The sequence below is a fragment of the Thermobia domestica genome, chromosome 8 (assembly GCF_964235325.1).
Source record: "Thermobia domestica chromosome 8, izTheDome1.hap1.1, whole genome shotgun sequence".
Classification (NCBI taxonomy): domain Eukaryota; kingdom Metazoa; phylum Arthropoda; class Insecta; order Zygentoma; family Lepismatidae; genus Thermobia; species Thermobia domestica.
In genome coordinates this window covers 22188548-22209223 of record NC_137461.1, presented here as the reverse complement: position 1 = coordinate 22209223, position 20676 = coordinate 22188548, and positions in this window count along the sequence as shown.

The window sequence follows — 20676 nt, the reverse complement described above, 5'->3', positions numbered from 1 at the left end:
TGCTTTACGTTGTGCAGTAGTTTTCGCCATGCTTGAACGTGACACACACTACCCGTGACGCACACTACATACACTTCGGTAATTGCAAGTCTGTGTTTATTTGAGTTTCCAAATCAATATCACGGCAAATAGTTGCTCTATCTATCAAGAAGGAAAATTGAAAGTATTAAACCGTTACATGCAATAACTAACTTTCAGCTGAAAGTAGACAACATTCGCATATGTAGTGATACACAATATGATACTCTGCACTCAAAATTGTAAACACCTTTTTCTTCTCTTCTCAATAAAATGAATGATCGACAATTAAATGTCAGTCAATATGCCTTTCAGCTTGTCTCACAGAGCGGCCATATTGGATCAGCACTGCTGTCAGTTTAGCACTTTACAAACTGCAGCAAATTATATAGCATTCATAATTTTAGACTTCAATCGAAGATATGGGTGACAAAAACAAGCGAAACACATAAGTTTAGAAAATACACTTTTGGTGTACATTCCCGTGGAATTACCCCTGGACTAATATATATGATTTCTCTACCAAGCACCAATAACGTGGTCAAACGTTAAATAAATAATTATTAATTTTGATTAAAAGTAAAATTTTTCATGATCTGCACATTTTGACCGAATTCTCTTCTTAATTTTTCAAGAAGTAGTATATGTTATGAAAAAATATTGTTTTTGAAGGAGACAAGAACTTGTAGAACATTATTATGACACATAAAAATGATCCCACTTTAATAAAGTTTGAGAAACACTGCTTTAGAGAATCAGAGCATTTACTAACACTTATTAAATAAAAACCTTTTACATAGAGCGACTAAAGGAGCAAAAGAATCGGCTTGTAAACTTTTGATATATCCGAAAATAATAATTGCCTTTTCGTTTCAATATTTCTGATCAGACTGCAATAAGGTTCTATATGGAAGAAATTTCGGACAGTAAATTCACATCAAAAGCTATTAAATAACGCTTATTGCTGGGAAGATATTATTACTATTCCCTAGGGATGGTACTGAGATCGGGACTAGTCTGCGTATCGCCTCGTCTTGTCTGGAAATTTCAAGATGAGACCGAGATTGAGATATGCTTTTGTAAATTGAGACGAGAAACTTTGGAAATTACATTTTTAAACTCAAAAGTCTTTGTATGTTATGTTATATGGAAGATATAATAGAACTGCCTTTGGATGGTCGCAGTGTAGTCGTATATACGGGGAAAAGAGGGTAAATGTCACAGCTGATCACTTGGTACCAATGTACACTCATGTCCAAAACTATTGTCGCATATCTGTAAATATGTTGTTGTAGGAATATAATTTGATAACAAATTCGCCCGGTATTTCTTAAAATGTTAGTATGTGTATAATTGGCAAAGACACGTATGTGGAAAATTTCATGTCAAAAGAGCAGTAAATAAGAATAATAAAACGAAAATAAAACTTTCTTGTCCATTTAGCAACATTTTGTTTTACTCGTTCTAATTTTCGTATTTATAATTCTTTTCCTATGAAATTTGCAACAAATATATATTGCCCGATTATACACTTGGTATCAGTATTAAAAGTACCCTGCAAAATCATTTTCAAGTTATATTCTTACAAGAAAACAGTTATAGATATGCGACAATCATTTTGGACATGAGTGTACATCGAAAAATCTTTAAAGAGTTAATTTTGAGTTGAGATTCAATATGCAGTATAAATATTCTATTCTCTTTGTGGTTATTTAAATCCCTAAAAGACCATATTGCTAAAATGTAACGAAACCTAATTTTGTAAATCAAACATACGTATAAGGTTTCAACTTCCCATCAAAAGGTTTCTACACAGATTAAGAATTCTCCTAGGAAAGACATGTTTGATTCTTTTTTTTTTCTTTCTTTAAACACCGTGTGCGTGGGTTTTCTCGGGGTTCTCCCGTTTCCTCCCACTTTTTTCATTCCACCATTTCATTCATCTCCCATCATCACCGTCTCCTTTAGCCTAACCGGCATAACCGTGGGACGTAAAACTCAATTTTTTTTTTTTTTTAATTTTACATCAACTGCTCGTGTAAGTAATGACACATAACAACGTTATTCTGAAGCTGAGGATAAAATGTTTGAAGTTGGAAGAAGGTAGGAGCAGGAATTCCAGAATAGGAGAGAACAGTATTGCAAGATCTGAAGATTAAATAGTAGCAAGAATGTTTCCTAAAAGTAGTGGATTTAAACTACGTATTTGTAGTCCAAAGATAAAAATGAATTGTTCTATAACTCTGTACTTATACTAATGATATATATGAACGTTAATATCAATTTAATGGAAACACTTAAGAGTTGAAAATGTCAGATGTCAGGGTCAGCAACGGTCAGGTGGCGACCGTAGCTCCTGGCTTTTGACAGTGGTATGTTAGGGCGAAAACTGTAAAACGTGAAAAACAGTAATGTGAGGTGAACTGAGTAGATCGCGATAATGTAAAAGATGCGACCTTTCTGATTTCCAAGATAATACATTTTTGTCTAAGTCAGTTTTGTGGGCCCTGAGATACACTTTCCAAAATTTATTACTGATATTCTTCACTTTGTCAATTTGCTAAATTCTTTGTCTGCGAGCAATTAATTTGGAAATTTTTGTTACCTTTACTCAATTTACTCATTATGTTAATACGGATAACACAGTAAGTACCAATATTGACGTTCACATAGCACCATTCAACTATTAGACCTACGCATTAATTGAGACAGGAACATGATTAGCGATACTGGGATAGCGCAATCTTAAGAAAAGTCTGATGTCGATAGATTTGAAGATTAAAAAGTACTAAAACAAAAACTGAACTAGTATAGAATACATTGAGGGAAAGATGGAGGAAAGCGAGTAGGAAGAAGAAGAAGAACACAATTGATCGATTATTTGAAAAACACATTGAGAAAAATCCGTTCTCCGGACAGCGGTATATTGTACAAATATTCGGAATCCTCTTGCTTACTACAGAAATCAGTACGGAGTATACGTTATCCGTATGCTACATCATGCCGTTGCAGGGTATCTGACATCTAACAGTCTTTCTTAGGCTTATATTACATACATATATGTATATTACCTACGTCAGCTATATCTTCTATACGTCCATTTGTATGTGAGATCCTGACCGCCTATATTGTTTCATACTAAAAGTACGTTCAGATGGAACACTTATACAGAAAGTATTATAAAACACGCGTTTTCAGTTATACGTTTGCTGTACGTTAAGTCCAAAAACTTCAGGATTTACAAATGGAACATACGATTTTACATAAGTACGCCACATACAGTTTTTCCTCAGTGTAGAAAATATTGGAAGTTAGAAAAGGGAGCTCAAGGTGAGAGATATGGAAAAAAACATTTTTAGGCCCGAAAATAAGGAGAAGAAACTCATTAGCCCCAAACCCCGCCAACAGGCAGAATATAATAATAATAATAATAATAATAATAATAATAATAATAATAATAATAATAATAATAATAATAATAATAATAATAATAATAATAATAATAATAATAATAATAATGTTAATAATAATAATAATAATAATAATAATAATAATAATAATAATAATAATAATAATAATAATAATAATAATAATAATAATAATAATAATAATAATAAACATGTTACTCTGAGTAAAATTATTGTTCATTCTGACTAGAGTATTCAACAACAAAGCATTTATTGTATTATATAAAACTGAAAGTGATTTGCGACTTTATACAAGAAATAATAATAATAATAATAAAACGCATGTTCTCAAGAGTTACAACCCACAAATAATTAAAAGTAGCCCGAAAAGTAACGCGTTCTCAAATTGATATTTGGGTAGCAAGGCCACTTGAAAATCGCCCAATCTGCTACTTGTAGTTTAATTTGGCAACGCTGCGAGAGGGTAACATCATAGAAAGAAAAAAAGCATCAAATTAAACCAAAGAATTCGTTAGATATATCAAGATGTAAAGTAACATAAAATGGTTGATTGACTGCATTGGAAGGTAGCACTTCTTTCAGCACTAAGGCTATATAAGACGTAGATCTATAGTCTAAGGTGAAATCGGGACCACCGTAATGTGTTCGAATTTTTCAATGCTCTCACCGGGAATCGAACCCCGGAACCCCATGCACCAAAGACGTGTGCGCTAGCCAGTAGATCATGAAGTTTTGGAGTTCACTGAGTAGTATTTAATGTCCCTCTTCAGTATCAAGGATATTTAATACAAAACCTATTACTTAGAGTGAAATCTGATTAATTATTCGACTTTCCTCCAAGATTTGATACAGCCACTAGGAATTGAACCCACGAACACATGCAGAGAAAGCACGGCCATTAATAACTTAGCTACGAAGGAGTATTAGGGCTACAATAGTTCTATAGTAAAGAATAAACTTTAAAAATAGAGGAAACGTTTAATGATGTTACTCTACTTATAGATTTTTTTTTTTATTTTACCCAATTTATTTCGAGAGTATCGAGACAAGATCGAGACCGAGATCAAAAGAAAGATATATTGATCAAGAAGAGATCGAGATCGAGACGATGATTTTTCACTCGAGACGAGACACCACTATTTGTTCATCGAGATCGCTATTTGTTAATCGAGAAGAGATAGAGACTGTATTAAGTATTGTCTCATCTCGATACCATCCCCACTACCCCGTATTGGTCCAAACTAGCCGCGCACCGGGAAATTTTTCTTGAGGAGGGTCCAAGCTTCGGTGGGGTGTTCAATACTACAAGCCCCTACGTATATGTAGTATTGAACGGGTATTATTCTGTACCCGATAAGTAATTGTAAAATACTACCACTTGTATTTTCAAATAAATAAATAAATAAATAAAAAGATAAAACGATTGTTTTTATAAGAGCAAGAGTACAGATGAAGTGCAAGATCAAATGTTCATGCTGCATCAAATCATTTCCCCCGTTAAACAAATATCGTTTTATTAAGAAAGTGCACAAATGTATATTAAGTTAGGAAGTTTTTTGGCGGACCCGACCTTGGTGCCCTGCCTCCCTCCCATGGATGAGCCCCTGATCCAATCCCATTAAATATATTTGCATCTGAAAATATTTCACTTGTAGTAAGATCACTCGGTACTTCGCATACCAAAAACAAATTTGCCTTACACACGTAATTCGATATCAAAAGGAGGCACCGTGGTTCAGTGATAGAGCGTTCACTTCTCGTGTGTGGAGTCCCTGGTTTGATAACTGTGGGATTTATGGTGGACAAACACCATGTGCGTGGATTTTCTCTCCCATTCTTTTTTTTCCTCCCACATCACCAAATTATTGCCATCTCTCTTAGCTTCGGAGCATAATCGTGGAGTTAAACAAAAAAAGTAAGTAATGCGATTACGTTTTCCTTTAATTCACAGTATTTTAGAACTGTTTAAGTAATATGAAGCTGTTCGTTTCGATATGAAAAAAGAAAATCCCTCCTAAAAGATCCTTTGGGTCCCGTCTATTAATAAATTAACCTGGCATCATCATTACAGATAGACAAGAGACATTCTGTACTCAGTTACAGCCTTGAAATAGCAATAAAATTAGATAAGAATACTTTGAATGGTTCGGAGGAAGGCTGGAAATTCAAATTCTCTTCTATGACACGTCTTCTACTCTACAATAAATTCTGTGTTAATTTCGTCTGCGTGAAATGTCACACAACTGCTACGTCCAATGACGTGCCATGTAGGTCAAAACGAGTCAACAATTTTCTCTCTCTCTCTCTCTCTCTCCGCTTGCAGTCTCCAGGGCTGCTCAATTGCATGCGGCCATGAACTACATTGAAAGCCAAATAAAAATAAATAGGAGTAATTTGAGGGAACATGATAGAAGATCGAACGACTACAACTATTAGAAAGTAAATCATATTATTATTTATTAAATACTAGCGTCGAGTACCCTCTTCACCGGCTTAAAATACGAGAAATTAGTATTAAGTTCCGTTAGTCAGTCACTTTTTACTATTACTGAAGTGTTCTCTCATATTGGTCTCGATCATTTTTATATATATATCTCCCCTTCCCCCAATTTTCGTGGCTGAATTTGGATTTAAACGGCATCGGAAGTGTCACTGTTCATCTCAGCGACCCCCCCCGAAAACTATGAATTCGAAAAAAAATATCGGTCATTTTCGATCATTTCTACGTATCTCCCCTTTCTCTAAATTACACTGTCACAGTGAAATGATAAAACCACCCAGGCCTAAACCTCATCTATATTGAAAATTTAATCAAGATCGGTCGGGTGGTTCAAGAGTTATTAAGTCATAAACATATTAAGTCACTTTCATTTTATTTATATAGATTTCATTTTTGTATCATAATCAACGTTATTTTGCGACAACTAAAAGGAAATATCATGCACACGTAAGAATAAACTGCAGCTTGCAACATTGATTTTACCTAGTGATCAAAAGCTTGACAATCAAGGCCGCTTTTCCGCCTAGGCACGTGCCTAGATTTGGAGCCTACTTTTTAAATAATAGTTGTATTTAGTTTGTAATAAACAAAATAGTTTTAACATACAGTTATTAAAACTAAATAATAATGTTAATTAAAAAGTAGTTCCCAAGAAACCAAAACAACACGATAAGTAATCAAATGCGGTTGAGTTCATTCCTCTATTTGCTGTCTTAACTTAGATTTTAGGGAAATTGTTTTTTTGGCAACACTGTAATTTCTATGGATGGCAACACTGAACATTTTTCAGATTCATATTTTCTGTTGTAGTAGAATAGCATTATCTATGATTGTGGTAACTTGCACTTCATTATCTCCTTTCACTGATGAATAATCAAGGAAAAGAAAAATGGTAAATTTCGTATTATTTTTAGTAAGGCAGGCTCTTAAGACAAGTGAATGACAATGGGAGAATTGGTAGAATGAGAAAGTAGGAGGAAACGGGAGCTCCCAGAGAATACTCACGGACGCGATATTGTCTGTCACAAAGTTACTTGGCCGCGGATCGAACGAGGGACTCCACGCACGAGAGGTAAGCGCTCTACCACTAAGCCACCATGTCCCTCTGTAAACGGAAAACACGACAAAACTCTTAATTGAATATAATTGAACTCTATTTATACAACTTCTGTATAGTATAGAATGACATCCGAGTTTCGTTCTACGTTGTGAGACTACAGTAGACTTCCAAACTACGAGATCTTAATATTGAAACTGGTCGTAGTAGATCTATGATTTCCAGTTGTAATAAGGTCATAAGGTCAGAGAAGGAATTTATTCCTGGGACGCTGAAAAAATATCAAATACGGATGGTCACATTTTTTCGAATAATACCTTTTCAAAAAATGAATTTTTCGAAAAAGGAAAACGAATTTTTTCGGAAAACGAAAAGTATTTTTTTTTCGAAAAACAGATTTTTTTAAAAACGAAAAATTGAAAAATGAAATTTCCGAAAATCGAAAACAGATTTTTTGAAAAAGGCCATCCCTAATATCGAAAACCTATTTCTTGCTATCTCCTACCGTTTTTCTTACATCATGATTAATATTCAAACCGGAATTGGTAGTAAATTTCGACAGCTTCCGGTTTTAATTAATAGATTTGGGTGAAGATGGTATGTTTTCTTAAGACGTTGAATAGTTTAAAAAAAAAACTACTACTAATTATCTATTGCCGTTTTTGTTGTTCTAAGATAGTCAACGTTGAAACAGAGTTATTGTTAATTTCTACCATTGCTGGTGTGAATAGAGGGTTAACGGATGCGGTGTAACTTATTCTGATCAGGGGTGCCCACAAGGGGGGCTATGACGCAAACTGCGTCATTGAAATATTTGGGGGGGTTAAAAATCTATATAAATATGTTTGAGGGTGTGTAAAAATTAATCGAAAAGATTTTTTTTCATGGAAGAACACTTACGGATAGACAATTGAGGGGGGGTGCGTCATGGACATGAGGGGGGTGGGCACCACTGATTCTGATAACTCTTAATCGATCCAAAACAAACAAACAAACAAACAAACAAACGCTCTCTATTGCTTACTCACGATCAGTGATGCGGACTGATGCCAATCTGTGGGGGAAAAAATCCCATTTCATGAGATTTTTTAAAGTTATTTTTTTTTTTTTTTTTTTTTTTTTGAGAAAAGGATACATATATGGGATATTTCATATATGCACAATTCAAAATCTACGTGAAGAAAATTCTGTACGGGCCGGAAGTAGACATAATGTATTATCAATAAGAGTAGAATCAATGTTGATCATCACATTCAAAGTTCTTCCTTTGCTTTCGTGGGAAGTGGTTTTCTGAGTTTAGATAATCATATCATATGATGCTGAAAAACCAGACACCAAAACACACAATATGTGCTCGGGTATTTAAGAAATGAAATAGAAAAGATAACAAATGATCAAATGAATAAAAAAAAAAGAAACAATCAACTTTCAAGACGTCCCTCACAAATTATGTGGAGAACTAAGTTTTTAATTAAAAAAAAAATCATCGTTAAGTTCAGGAGAAGTTGATACAAAGTCCTGATATAGACACTGCATTTCTTACAATAAAATACATTTCTTGTTTTCGATTAAGGAAAACGTTTATTCATAAACTATTTTACAAAGTTAGAATATCGATTAGGATTAGGAATTAGATTTTATGGGCTGTTGGCATCTAAGGCCATTTAGCCCGTCACGTACATGAGGGATGACGTTCCTCGGCGAGCATACTATCCGGGGAAAGAGAAGGAAGAAATCGGCCTGGGGCCTTCAAGTTAGGTACCACGCCGGCATTTTCCTTGTGTGAATGAGGCAAACCTCATTCAGGATGGTTGGTCTGAAAAAGCTATTTACACTTTTTCGACCGAGTATCCCCCTGAGAATTGAACCACTGGGACCACTAGCACCTAAAGCGTGAGCGTTAGCGACTACGCTACGCGGAATCACAAGAGAATATCGAAATTTATATTTAGATACAGATACAGATACAGATATATATATATATATATTCACATATAGTAAATAATAAAACACAAAAGTTTCGTTTCTCATATTATATCATATTTGTAATTAGTATAACATGGGAAATTCAGAGACAAAATGGGATTTTTTGCCTCTCGAGATGGGATCTTGAAATGTTTCAGATTGGCATCACTGCTCACGGTATTCCTTACCTTTTTTACTCTAATATCTGTCGACAGGCAGCCATCCAATAATACTTTCGATACTTTACGCATTGCGAGTTTGGAAGTCTAAAAAACAACATATTATTACGAGTAATTCATAACGTACAGTTATACTATTTCTTCTATTTATTTATTTATTTGTGTAAGCTTACTATTTTCAACGAACTTAAAAAGTTTTTTTATTGAATTCTCTTTTTGTGTGCGTGTGTGTGTGTGTCTGTTATTTGGGAATTTTTCAGTTTTAAATCCTCTATTCGATACAGCATCAAAAACTATCTCAGAGAAGAGATGAAATTTTTCGCGTCACTCTTACTGTTCCGGAGATATTGGCCAAAATTTCTTCCGATTTCGGGAAATCGAAGGAGCCATTTTAAAATAATTAATCAATTAATTATTTTTAAGTTAGTTTTTTACAATGCTCTTGGAGCATTCTCAATTGGTTCAAACTGTATATTGAACTTTCGTACATTGCTTAGATCAGAACTGTTTTATTTTGTTCCTATTTCACAACGTATTCTACAGGAATTTCTTTTATGGTTTTGCCATAATCTAGTCTCCGGTAGATAAATTTTGGTAAGTAGATATACTTACTTACATATATTACTTTTGGTAAGTAATATATAGTACTATATATAGTTAATAGATAATAGTAATAATAACAAATAATAAATAGTAATGGTAAAAAATAGGGTAAGAGTATAATTAGTACTTCTAGCTATGTTAGTGTAAGAATAAACTCTTTATTTTATTATTAGTAAACGTTCTTTCCGTCAAACAGTCCCTAAAAGCATTAAAAATAAGCTTTAACTTTTTGCACTGTGCTTTCTGGGTAGCTACCACACAAGGATGAAATACTGAGCTTAATCTTAGGATGAAATGAATTATATTGTTTTGTTTGTAAACATTCAGTAATTACTGGATATTTTTTCTTTGTTTTCTTACATTGGTACTTATATCAGTAGTTTTAAAAACACATTAAGAATTTAATTTAATAATTCATCATAAATAGTGCGTTTCATATTAGCTATTTTATATTGTTTTCACTTCATGTTATATACTCTCACTTCAGATAAAACCAACAAATAAACAGAATTTGCTTTCTGAAAGCAAGAAAGTTTCTAACAGCCATCTTTAAATTTGACTTCACTTTGTTTTTGATTGTAAATAATCCAATCTCTATAATTTATTTCTCGCTTTAATTTCTATCACAACAATTTGTCACTTTTCACATTGGGCGTAATTAGACTTTATTTGCTTTTACTTTCTTTTTCGAGCAGTATGTAGACACTTTCTTTAGTCATGAATAGAACATTAAAAGGAAAGATATTCTAGCTTTTTTTTTTTTTTTTTTTTTTTTACATCGTATGCAAATATTCTAACCTTGAAAGTCTTGTAAACAAAGACAAAAGAAACTTTCTCGTTGCTGATTTGTATTGTCCTCATATGTGAAACTTGTACATGCATGCATAATACGACAACAGCTACCATAAGTTTCGTATAAATTCCGCAACGAAAAAAAAAAATGTTTCTTTTGAATGTACGTATATTATTTTATTAATGGTTTCTGTTTCCGGCAAGTAATTGCAAATATCCTTGCATTAGGTGATTTATATGATCTCTTCTTGAACAAATATTTTGTACTAGCAAATGTTTCCACGTGTTATTGTGAATAATATTAGTGGCGGATCTAGTCTGGGGCCGGGGGGCCTAGGCCCTCTCAGTTTTTTGAGTGACAAAAATAATATAAGATATAAGCTATTATTTATATACATAGTTTTGAAAGTTTATAGTAAACTCGTGATATACCTATCATAGTTTAGGTTCCGGTTGCCCCCCCATCCTCAGTTTTTATTTTCTAGATATGGACAATATGTTGTATTTTTCCTTCTTCGTCTTCCGTATAGTGTCTCTGTGAACTCGAAATTTCGCACCAAATTCGAATACCTCGTATGGGCATCTTAGGGAAATACCTCCACCCCATTTTTTCAGTTCTAGGTCAAGTGTCAAAAAACGTTGAAACACGTTCAATTACTTAAAATCAAAAGCTCAAATATCAAATTTCATGGCTGTAACCTTAAGAGTCTTCATTCCGGCGAAATTAAAATACCGCTAATTTTACATTAATTATGTGATATCTTCAAATAGATAAAAGATAATCGAAATGTGGAACAAGAGCGCCCTAGACAATATTATTTTACATGAGAAACTGTTATCACGACTCACTTATCTGCTTTCGATTTCCAGCCATTTTGAAAATCGGCATTTATTTTCGCGTTTCTAAACAGATGAAAACGGAAAGCCGCTAGGTGACTTGTGATAACGGTATCTCATGTAAAATAATATTGTCTAGGGCGTTCTTGTTCCATATTTCAATTATCTTTTATCTATTTGAAGATATCACATAATTACTGTAAAATTAGCGGTATTTTAATTTCGCCGGGATGAAGACTCTTAAGAAATTCCGAGTGGCCCCGCGTAGCGTAGTTGCTAATGCTCTCGCCTTTGATGCGAGAGGTCCCGAGTTTGATTCCCGGTGAGGACATTCGGTCTAAAAAGTGTAAAAAGTTTTTTCAGTCCAACCATTCTGAGTGAGGCTTTTCTCATTCTCACTAGGCAAATGCCAGGATGATACCAAACATATAGATCCCAAGTCGCTTCTTTCGTTTTCCCATCCATTTTTCCTTCCCTTTCCTCGGATAGTGTGATCGCCGAGGACATCATCCCTCATATTTCACGGACTAACGTTGCCATAGATGCCAAAAATACAGAAATCTAACTCCTAACAATCCTAATCCTAAGAAATTCTGAGATATCGACATCTGATTATAATAATTTCATCCCATCCTCATCGAATTTCTAACCACTTTGTTTTCCCTTCTAAATAAAATGTTTAAAAATACTGAAACACGTCTTTAATTATTTTAAAGGGAAGTTGAAATACCAAATTGCATGTCTCTAACCTTAAGGAATTCCCAGATACGGGCGTCTTAATAAAATAATGACAACCTTCACTTGCCTCCCTTCCATGTCAAATTTAAAAATAAAATCCTTCTTTACTGATACATTGTGCCACAAATGCTATATGTACTCACGTCCAAATGCCAAGTTTGTAGTTTAAATTATTTGACCTAGGCGTTTGATAAGAGATTGGTCAGTAAATCTTTAATTGAACGGAGCTTCTACCATTTGACTCAACGTGCACTTGTGTATCTGTCCAATTTTAATAAAACTTGACGTGTGCGGGTGTACCCTCATCAAGGCTTAGAAGATAAGCCTGTTTGGAGTCGAAATACAAAGAGAATTATGGAATAAAGGATGTAAAACCCATCCGAAGTTGAAAGTTTGCACACAGTGGTGGTGAAAAAGGCCACATAGATTTCGCGGAATTTCCCAAACTTCAAGCGCTTCTTCAAGTTATGAAACTCGGTAGGTGCTTGTTTTTAATTTGTATAGGGCTAGGCAGAGCCTGTTTCGAATCAACTGTTTGCACCACGTAATGTGATAAAATAATTTTCAACAACTTTCAGGGAAAATATTCAATTATAGTGATATACGGCGTATTTTCTTAAAGACTTCTCGATCAACCCCCGTTGCTTTGAGATGAAAATGATCAAGAATAAAAACAGGTAACAGGGATAGATTCAAACCCAACTTGATAGTTTCTGTATAATATGATATCAAAATAATATTTCGTGGTAACTTTCGGAAAATTACTCGATTTTGATTCAATACCACACAATTTTCTTTCAGGTAGTGTTGTAAATAGAAAAAAAACCGTTCGTATTTTTTCAGAAATGTACGTTTTTTTTAGAAAAAAAACATTGCCTCTCGTTTTTTTTCTAAATTTCGTTTTTTTTCAAATAGGCATTTCTAATGCATCTTACGTCTGTTTAAGTATTAAATATTTTTATGTAGGTATAATCACCGTAAAATGCAACATAAATTAAACGCTAGATACTGATACGCTACAAATATTTTACAATTTACATGAATGCCATACCTATTAACAATTCGGGTTTCAGCAGTTTTCATCAATATCAACTAAGAAATAAAAGTAGAAATGAAATTTTGTTTTTTCGTGAAAGCAGGCCTTTAATAAGTACGAAAATAATGTCACGAACAGTATAAAATTCAAATAACTTGTCTAAAGGTAAAAACTAATACTAATTTGCCTAATAGTATTTTTCTAAATGTCATATATAAATAACTTGTGGACTAGATATATATGATATGCCGGCTCTACCATATATGCAACATGTGCATTTGCGTGGAGCGGCAAGTTTGGATGGTCCGGTAAAATCTGTCATAAGTATATTATTTAAATTAAATATTTCTTGTTGGAAACAGACTTCATGATGATGGTAGTTACAATTACTAAGCTGACCTTCTATTTGAATACTACATTCATAAATTACGTTTAGTTTGCATTTGGTCAAGGCCACATGGACAATGCTAAAGCAAATGGTTAAATAAATCCCAGCACAAATTGCTTGATTGTTGCCAAATGGAAGAATTTAGTTCTCGAATAGTAGTGAATATCTGTTCCAGTTAGTAAGTTATCACAGTTTTGATACGACAACTAGTCTTGTTTTTGTCAGAAACAAGTTCCTTATGATTGAAGGTAGAAACAAGTTTTTTTTAAAAAATGTTAACAGATATTGAAGAGAAATTAAGAAATTAAGAAATTAAGAAATAAAGATAAAAGAGCTAGTTGCACTGGAATTGCAAACTGATACATTGAGATCGAAGCTCGATAGTGAATTCTATAAAAAGGATTACCATTTTTCCTCTGCAGGTGTGTTTGCTTTATCTTTCACTAACGTAATAGATTAATATTTTTTTGAAAAAAAAGACACAACGGGAATGCATTTTTAGTAAGTATTTAAGCCTTTCTGAGTGCAACTGCACTTACCCTCACCTTTGTTGTTCTTGCTGGAGTAGCATACTTAAAATCATGACTTTTAAGATTTGTTCTTTCTGGAGAAAGGGGAAGGCGGCAAATTAATCCATTGCATGGGGCGACAAATTGACTAGGACCGGCCCTGATGACATGTATATAAAAGACATGAATATAGAATGACACAATTTGAAGTAATGCAGGGTGTTTCAAAATTAATATTTGGGTTTTGAAATTTTGTAGTATCTATTACAATTAACTTACAATTATAAATATTATATCAAATGAAAGAGCAACTCAAACAGTTTTGTACGCACGCATGTACATGCATTGTTTCTTCTGTCTGCCGTTAGAAAGAGCAAGCAGAAAAGATGTAGACTAGAGAGCAGAAAGTTTTTTTGTGTTTTAATAAAGACTGAATCTGTACAGTGCAACTGTCTGTGTGAAGAATATTAAGGAGACGCTTGCAGCTACGTCCTTATTGTTTGCAGTTGCTACAGGTCTAAAGCCTACAGATTACAGTTTACGTGCCAATTTCGCAAGTGAAATATTGCTGCATAACAATGAAGATTTTCTGGATCGTGTAGTCTTCAGTGATAAATAGACATTTCACTTAAGATCTAATGTGAACGCTCATAATGATTGTATCTGGCCGTCAGCAAATCCTCAGGAGATGGTACACTTGAAATGAGACCCCTAAATTGAATGTGTTTTGTGCCATATGGTGGAAAGTTTATGGGCCTTTCTCGCCTATCGACTAGATGTGTGCCGTGTGACAAATGAATCTCACATTGAACACTTGTAGCAAAGACTGTTTGAGGTGCTCTTTTACTTGATGCATTGCTTATAATTGTACGTAAAATGTAATAAGTACTACGAAGACTTAAAACCCCAAAATTCATTTTGAAACACCCTGCATTTCTCACCAACAGTGTTGGAACTAAGATGTAAAACGGAGAGAAAATTTTCCTTATAAAGTATTGTTTACAACAACTATATTATTATTAGTCGATACTATAACTACAACAACAACACGAGTTAGTAGTCAAAAAATGTAATCAAATGTATACTCGGTGGCCCAGGTAGCCAAAGTGGCACACACGGGTGTGTCATTTGTTTAATCCGCTCCTGTGTGGACACTAATTAAGATATCGGGATATTATTCTTGCAAAATATGGTTGGACTATAGTTTATCATATTATTTTTTTTTCTTCTGGTGTCGAATTTCCTTCTCAAATATCACCCCAGTCAAAAATTCGAGAATTTTCTAATTTCGAATTTCCTTTAATTCTTTTTTCCCTGTAGCTTCCTTCGTTGTAGAAAGACCTCCTTATACTTGCCAGGTAGATACCTCGGATGGATACCTAACTGTTGACATCAATTAGACGGGCCTGCGCGCAGTGTTCCCAATTAGGGAAATTAAAATTTTCCTAAATTTGGGGGAAAAAATTAGAAATTTTTGTTTATAAATCCGTACCTATACGTCTGAGTGCAAGTCAACTTACGCCAATCGAAAATTTGTCCTTACTTAACAAACGCAAGTACAGATCCTTACAATGGGGTAATTAGGGAACGCACGAAAAATTCGTATTTAGGTTCTAACCCTTGATTTTTCTAGTTTCTCCCTACTTTTCTGTTTACAGTAATATATTTTTGGTAATTAGAAATTTTGTTCCTTAAATATCGTCGTGTACCAATATTTAATTTAAGATAGTTTGCGTCTGTCTGGTAGCAGTGTTACCAGCTACAGAAAATTTTAATTCCAGATTTTAGGGGGAAATTTTGAAAAAAATATATGTTTTGTCTCTATTATTTCCCTCTTGTTGGCTATATCGGACCAAACGTAACAGTATCTGGAAGTCTCGTCTTTGCTCTACACAACGCATTATAGAAAGTTTCAATAGGATAATTAGGGGAAGTACAGTAGACCTTGTTCTCTAATTGGGAAGATAACTGTGATTTTTTAAAAGGTAGAATGAGATATTTTTTATTGACATGCTTACTTTATTAGATATCGTCACAATACTTGTAGGATATATTAGAGGGATACCAAAGCTTATTTTAAGATAGTTTGTGTGTGTCTGATAGTAGTGTTGCCAGCTACAGAAAATTTTAATTCCAGATTTTAGGGCAAATTAAAAAAAAAAATACCTTTTTTATTTCTATTATTTCCTTCTTGTTGGCTACATTCGAACAAACGTACCAGTGTCAAACAGCCTCATCCTTAGCCTACACAGCGCACCATAAAAAGTTTCACTAGAATAATTAGGGAAAGTACAGTTGAGGTTTATAATAAACCATGTTCTGTAAGTGGTAAGAAAATGGTGAATTTCTGAGGTAGAATGAGATTTTTTTAAAAATTTCATGCTTACTTTGTTATATATCGCCATGATACTTGTAGGATATATTCTTGGAGTACTAAGGGCTATTTTCAGATAGTTTTCGTCTGTCTGATGGCAGTGTTTCCAGCCAAAACAATTAATTCCCGCTTTTAGGTGAAAAATTCGGAAAATTTCCCTTTTCCCCTCTATTATTACCCTCTTGCTGACTACATTGAAAGAAACGTACCACTACCTAAAAGCTTCCTCTTTTCCCTACAGAACGCACCATAAAAAGTTTCAATAGGATAATTAGAGAAGCTCTAGCCCCGGCATATTTGATTTTTGCTTGTGAGGCGTAAAAAGTGTCAAAATTTCATGTGTATGACAGAATTTTTTCTTTCCCTCTTTGAATGGAAGCAAGCGACTTCAGGATTTCACCGTACCTTGTCAACACACCAAAGATTTTTTTAGGCGACTTGAACCCATATAGCAGCAGTGGTACTAGATACAAAAAATTTTGAAATTCGGTTAGGGAATTTTTTGTAAATTTTTACCCCTACATTTCCCTCAATAATTTCCCACCCATTGGAAACACTGCAATGCAACTTACACCAAAAGATAACCACATCCATTTTCTAAAAAACAAGGCCTTAACCATATCAAACGAATGAATGGTTTTTGAGCAATAAGTCACTAACTGGAAATGTAGGAAAACGTCAAAAATGACCTGAGGCCGAAAGGAATAATCACACAATTTTGCTAGTATATAGGTGCAAATAAACAAAAGATTTGTAAGTTACGAGGGCTTCGACTCAAGTTCTGTTGATTATTTCAATAATCTGCGACGTAAATCAATAAATAATAGTTGCCAGAAAAAAAACAGACATTTGAAAAAAAACATGAAAAAGAACGATGTTTTTTATTGAAAAAAAAACTTCACAGAAAAAAAACCGTTTTTTTACAACACTACTTTCAGGTTTCTCGGTCATCTTCATTGCTTGGGCAAAAACAAGGACTGAATTTATCTCTCTTTATAAATATATTCAATAATGGTAAATTTCATTCGAATGGCATTACATGAGATCATTGCACATTTCATCCAAAATACCATTTGAAAAATGCAGCTTTATATTGAGTTGCCAATATTGTTAGTGTGCTGGTATTGGAATTTATGTCTTTCCTCTTGTCGATAAATTGTGTCGTACAAAATTTCAGTTTTAAAAGAAAAATCTATTAGTTTAAAAGTTAAAAGGGAGTTTCAAACTTACTGGTCCAGCTTGCATACAAGGGAGTTTCAAGCTTGTATAAGATTTTAATGGCACTTGGAATTTACCTAGACTACGTTATATTAAAGGTAGATTTTGAACTAAAGTATTTCAAATGTGTATTGCCTGTCAGTCTCATCTGCGTTTTAGTGTTGTAGAGATTACCGACACGTTACAAAGTCAACGTGTATGTATTGTTTAATCTATTAGTTTAAAAGTTACAACAGTATTTTAAGGGAAATGGTTCACTCTGTATAAGATCTTAGTGGTATTTAGAATTGGGTAGAATTTCGTTGTCCATAGTCATTGTGGATAGGAGTGGAATATCGGGCTCGTATTGTTTCAAGATTATGTGTAATAGTGAGAAAACCTATGCTAGCACATAGGTAGTAATCTAGTTGGGAATATATGAAGGGAAATGTCTCTGAGTTGTAACTTGAAATTATTTGGGTCAGTAATGTGATGATTACATGTACATAATCTACTTGGATTATTAATTAATTATAACTACAAAAGAGCAGATTATCTTGACTATTATACATGCTAACGGTCTATTTATAATATATGGTATTTGTCATTTAAAACGAACGTTGATAACCTCTCTTGATGCAATTGCAATTTTTATGAACGTGATTTCATTATTTGGTTTATAAAATACTCTATATCCCAACTGCATACATCCAATCAGAAGGTCTGCAACTCCACACAAATCTCAAATTCGAAAACAAAGTTTATTTGTCACGTCTCAAGATGAAATGAATTACTACTGGCATATGTTTAGTAGACCTGCATGTGCAATAGCCAAACACAACCACAAGTACGTTTGGCTATTACATATGGCTTATGGCTATCTGGTTTATCAACTATTTCTTCTTTGTCTAAATTTCATTCATTGCATAATATAAGAATTTTTACTCATTTATACACATTAACGAATACGTCAATAGAGTCACTTACACAATGCGGAACTTCACAAGAGGTAATGATTTTACATGGGTTAAGTTTAGAGTTACCCCTCCGCTTTTTATAAAAATCAGGAAAATTTACAGGAGAAATGAGGTAAGAAATGATAATTTGAAGTTTTTATTTGATGTTTAGGAATGTAAGTTCGGCAGGAGAGTTATTTTTAATACGAGAAAAGATGTGTGGAAGTTAGTACTATTTGCCGGATGCGGAAGCATTCGCGGAAGGTTTCAGCAGCATGGTAGTTGTAAAATATGGCGAATATGGCGATCAGGTATAACGGATGCTCAAAAATAATGAAGAAAACCTTTTTAAATTTTTGTGAAGTCCACGGAGTACTAAAGTTAAGTGAAATGTAACAATTTTTAATACTTTAAGCACTGTTTTTTGTATGTTGCAAAGTCCAAGGGCACCTTCAGACTGGAGGGGCAACTCTAAACTTAAGCCTTTTCCATTGTGGTTTATAGAGTAAAACCTATAAAATATAGGCTAAAATAATATTCATGAGTCTATTGCGAGAGTATTCTCTCAACGTTAACAATTATGAATACCTGCCCCATCTTTGTTTCTTAACACTTTGATTTATATGGGAATTATTGCTATTACTAATGAACTAAATTTTCAATAAGTGGATTTTATAGATTTTTCTGCAAATCTCTTAAATAAATGTTCCTTATTTCGTGGAAATTAATTTTGTTGTATATGATCGTATTACTTACTGCTAATATTCAAATATAATTGAAGTAATATTAAATATCTCTATGCATAAAAGTGAGTGAATGACTGATTGATCGACGCCTAGGCCACCTGAAATTTTGACAGTGCATAGGATTTGTGACGTAAGATACCACTAAGGAAGGATATATTGAAAATCCAATGAGAAAGTAGAAAAAATGGAGTGACATTTATTATATCAATATGTCCATATTTCAGAATCTCTGAAGGTTAGAGTCACGAAACTTGGTTTATGGATTTCTCATTTCAAATAATAAGATACTTGTTTGAGCGTTTCTTAGTTGATCTAGAAGGGAAGAAAAGGACGTGAGAAGGATAAAGGGCGAATGTTACAATTATTATTAAAAGATGGCCTATCTCGAAAATGTTTAAGATTAGGTACGTGAAATTTGACATTTGGACTTCTCATTTCAAATAATTACATTCTTTTTTCCGTGTTTTTTTTTTTTTTTTAATTTCATCTATCAAGATAACCAAGCCAATTCTGTCGCTTTTTCACCCACCACTTTCGAACATCGATATTTCTCCTAAAACGTGCCTGGAAAATAAAAAATAATCCCCTATCAGCATCCACAACCTTCTGCCAACGTTCTGAAAGGCCATGGATTCCATCGCCGTAGAACTTGGTGGGCCGTGAAGCGAAGAAGATATTAAGTGCATTTTGCACCTCTACTAGGGATTTGAACTTGCTTCCTCTAAGGCGATTGTCCAAGGAATGGAACAGGTGATCATCGGACCGTGCAATGTTCAGGGAGTATGGCGGATGCAATAGTGTTTCCTATCCAAGGTGTAGAATGGTACCCGGGTTATACTAGCCACGTGGGGCTTAGCGTTGTCCTGTAACAGAAGGAGCCCTTTGCGATTCAGAAGTGTTGGCTCCAGAATTTTGAGTTTTACTTGAACACAGGTCAACTGCTGGCAGTACACAGTTGCACTAATGCTCTGGTCAGCTGATAGCAGTTCCCGATGTACGATGCCGCGAACAGTCCACCAAACACACAGGAGGACCTTTTTCTGCTGCAGTGCTGGTTTCGTCTGATTTGGAACCGGTTCATGGAATGCTAACCAATGATGACGGCACCGTGGAGCTTCGTACAGGACCCACTTCTCATCACATGTCAACATCCTGTCCAGAAATGGCTCCATCAGAAGAGACAGCAAAGAAACACAAGTGTTTGCTCGTGTTGCCTTCTGGCCCGGAATCAAATCATGTGGGATCCATCGATCCAACTTGTAGTGCTTCCTAAGTTGATGGAGGTGCTGCCAAATGATTTCTCCACTCACACTTAATTGTAGTTCCAATTCCTCACATGTCTGGTCACTGTTC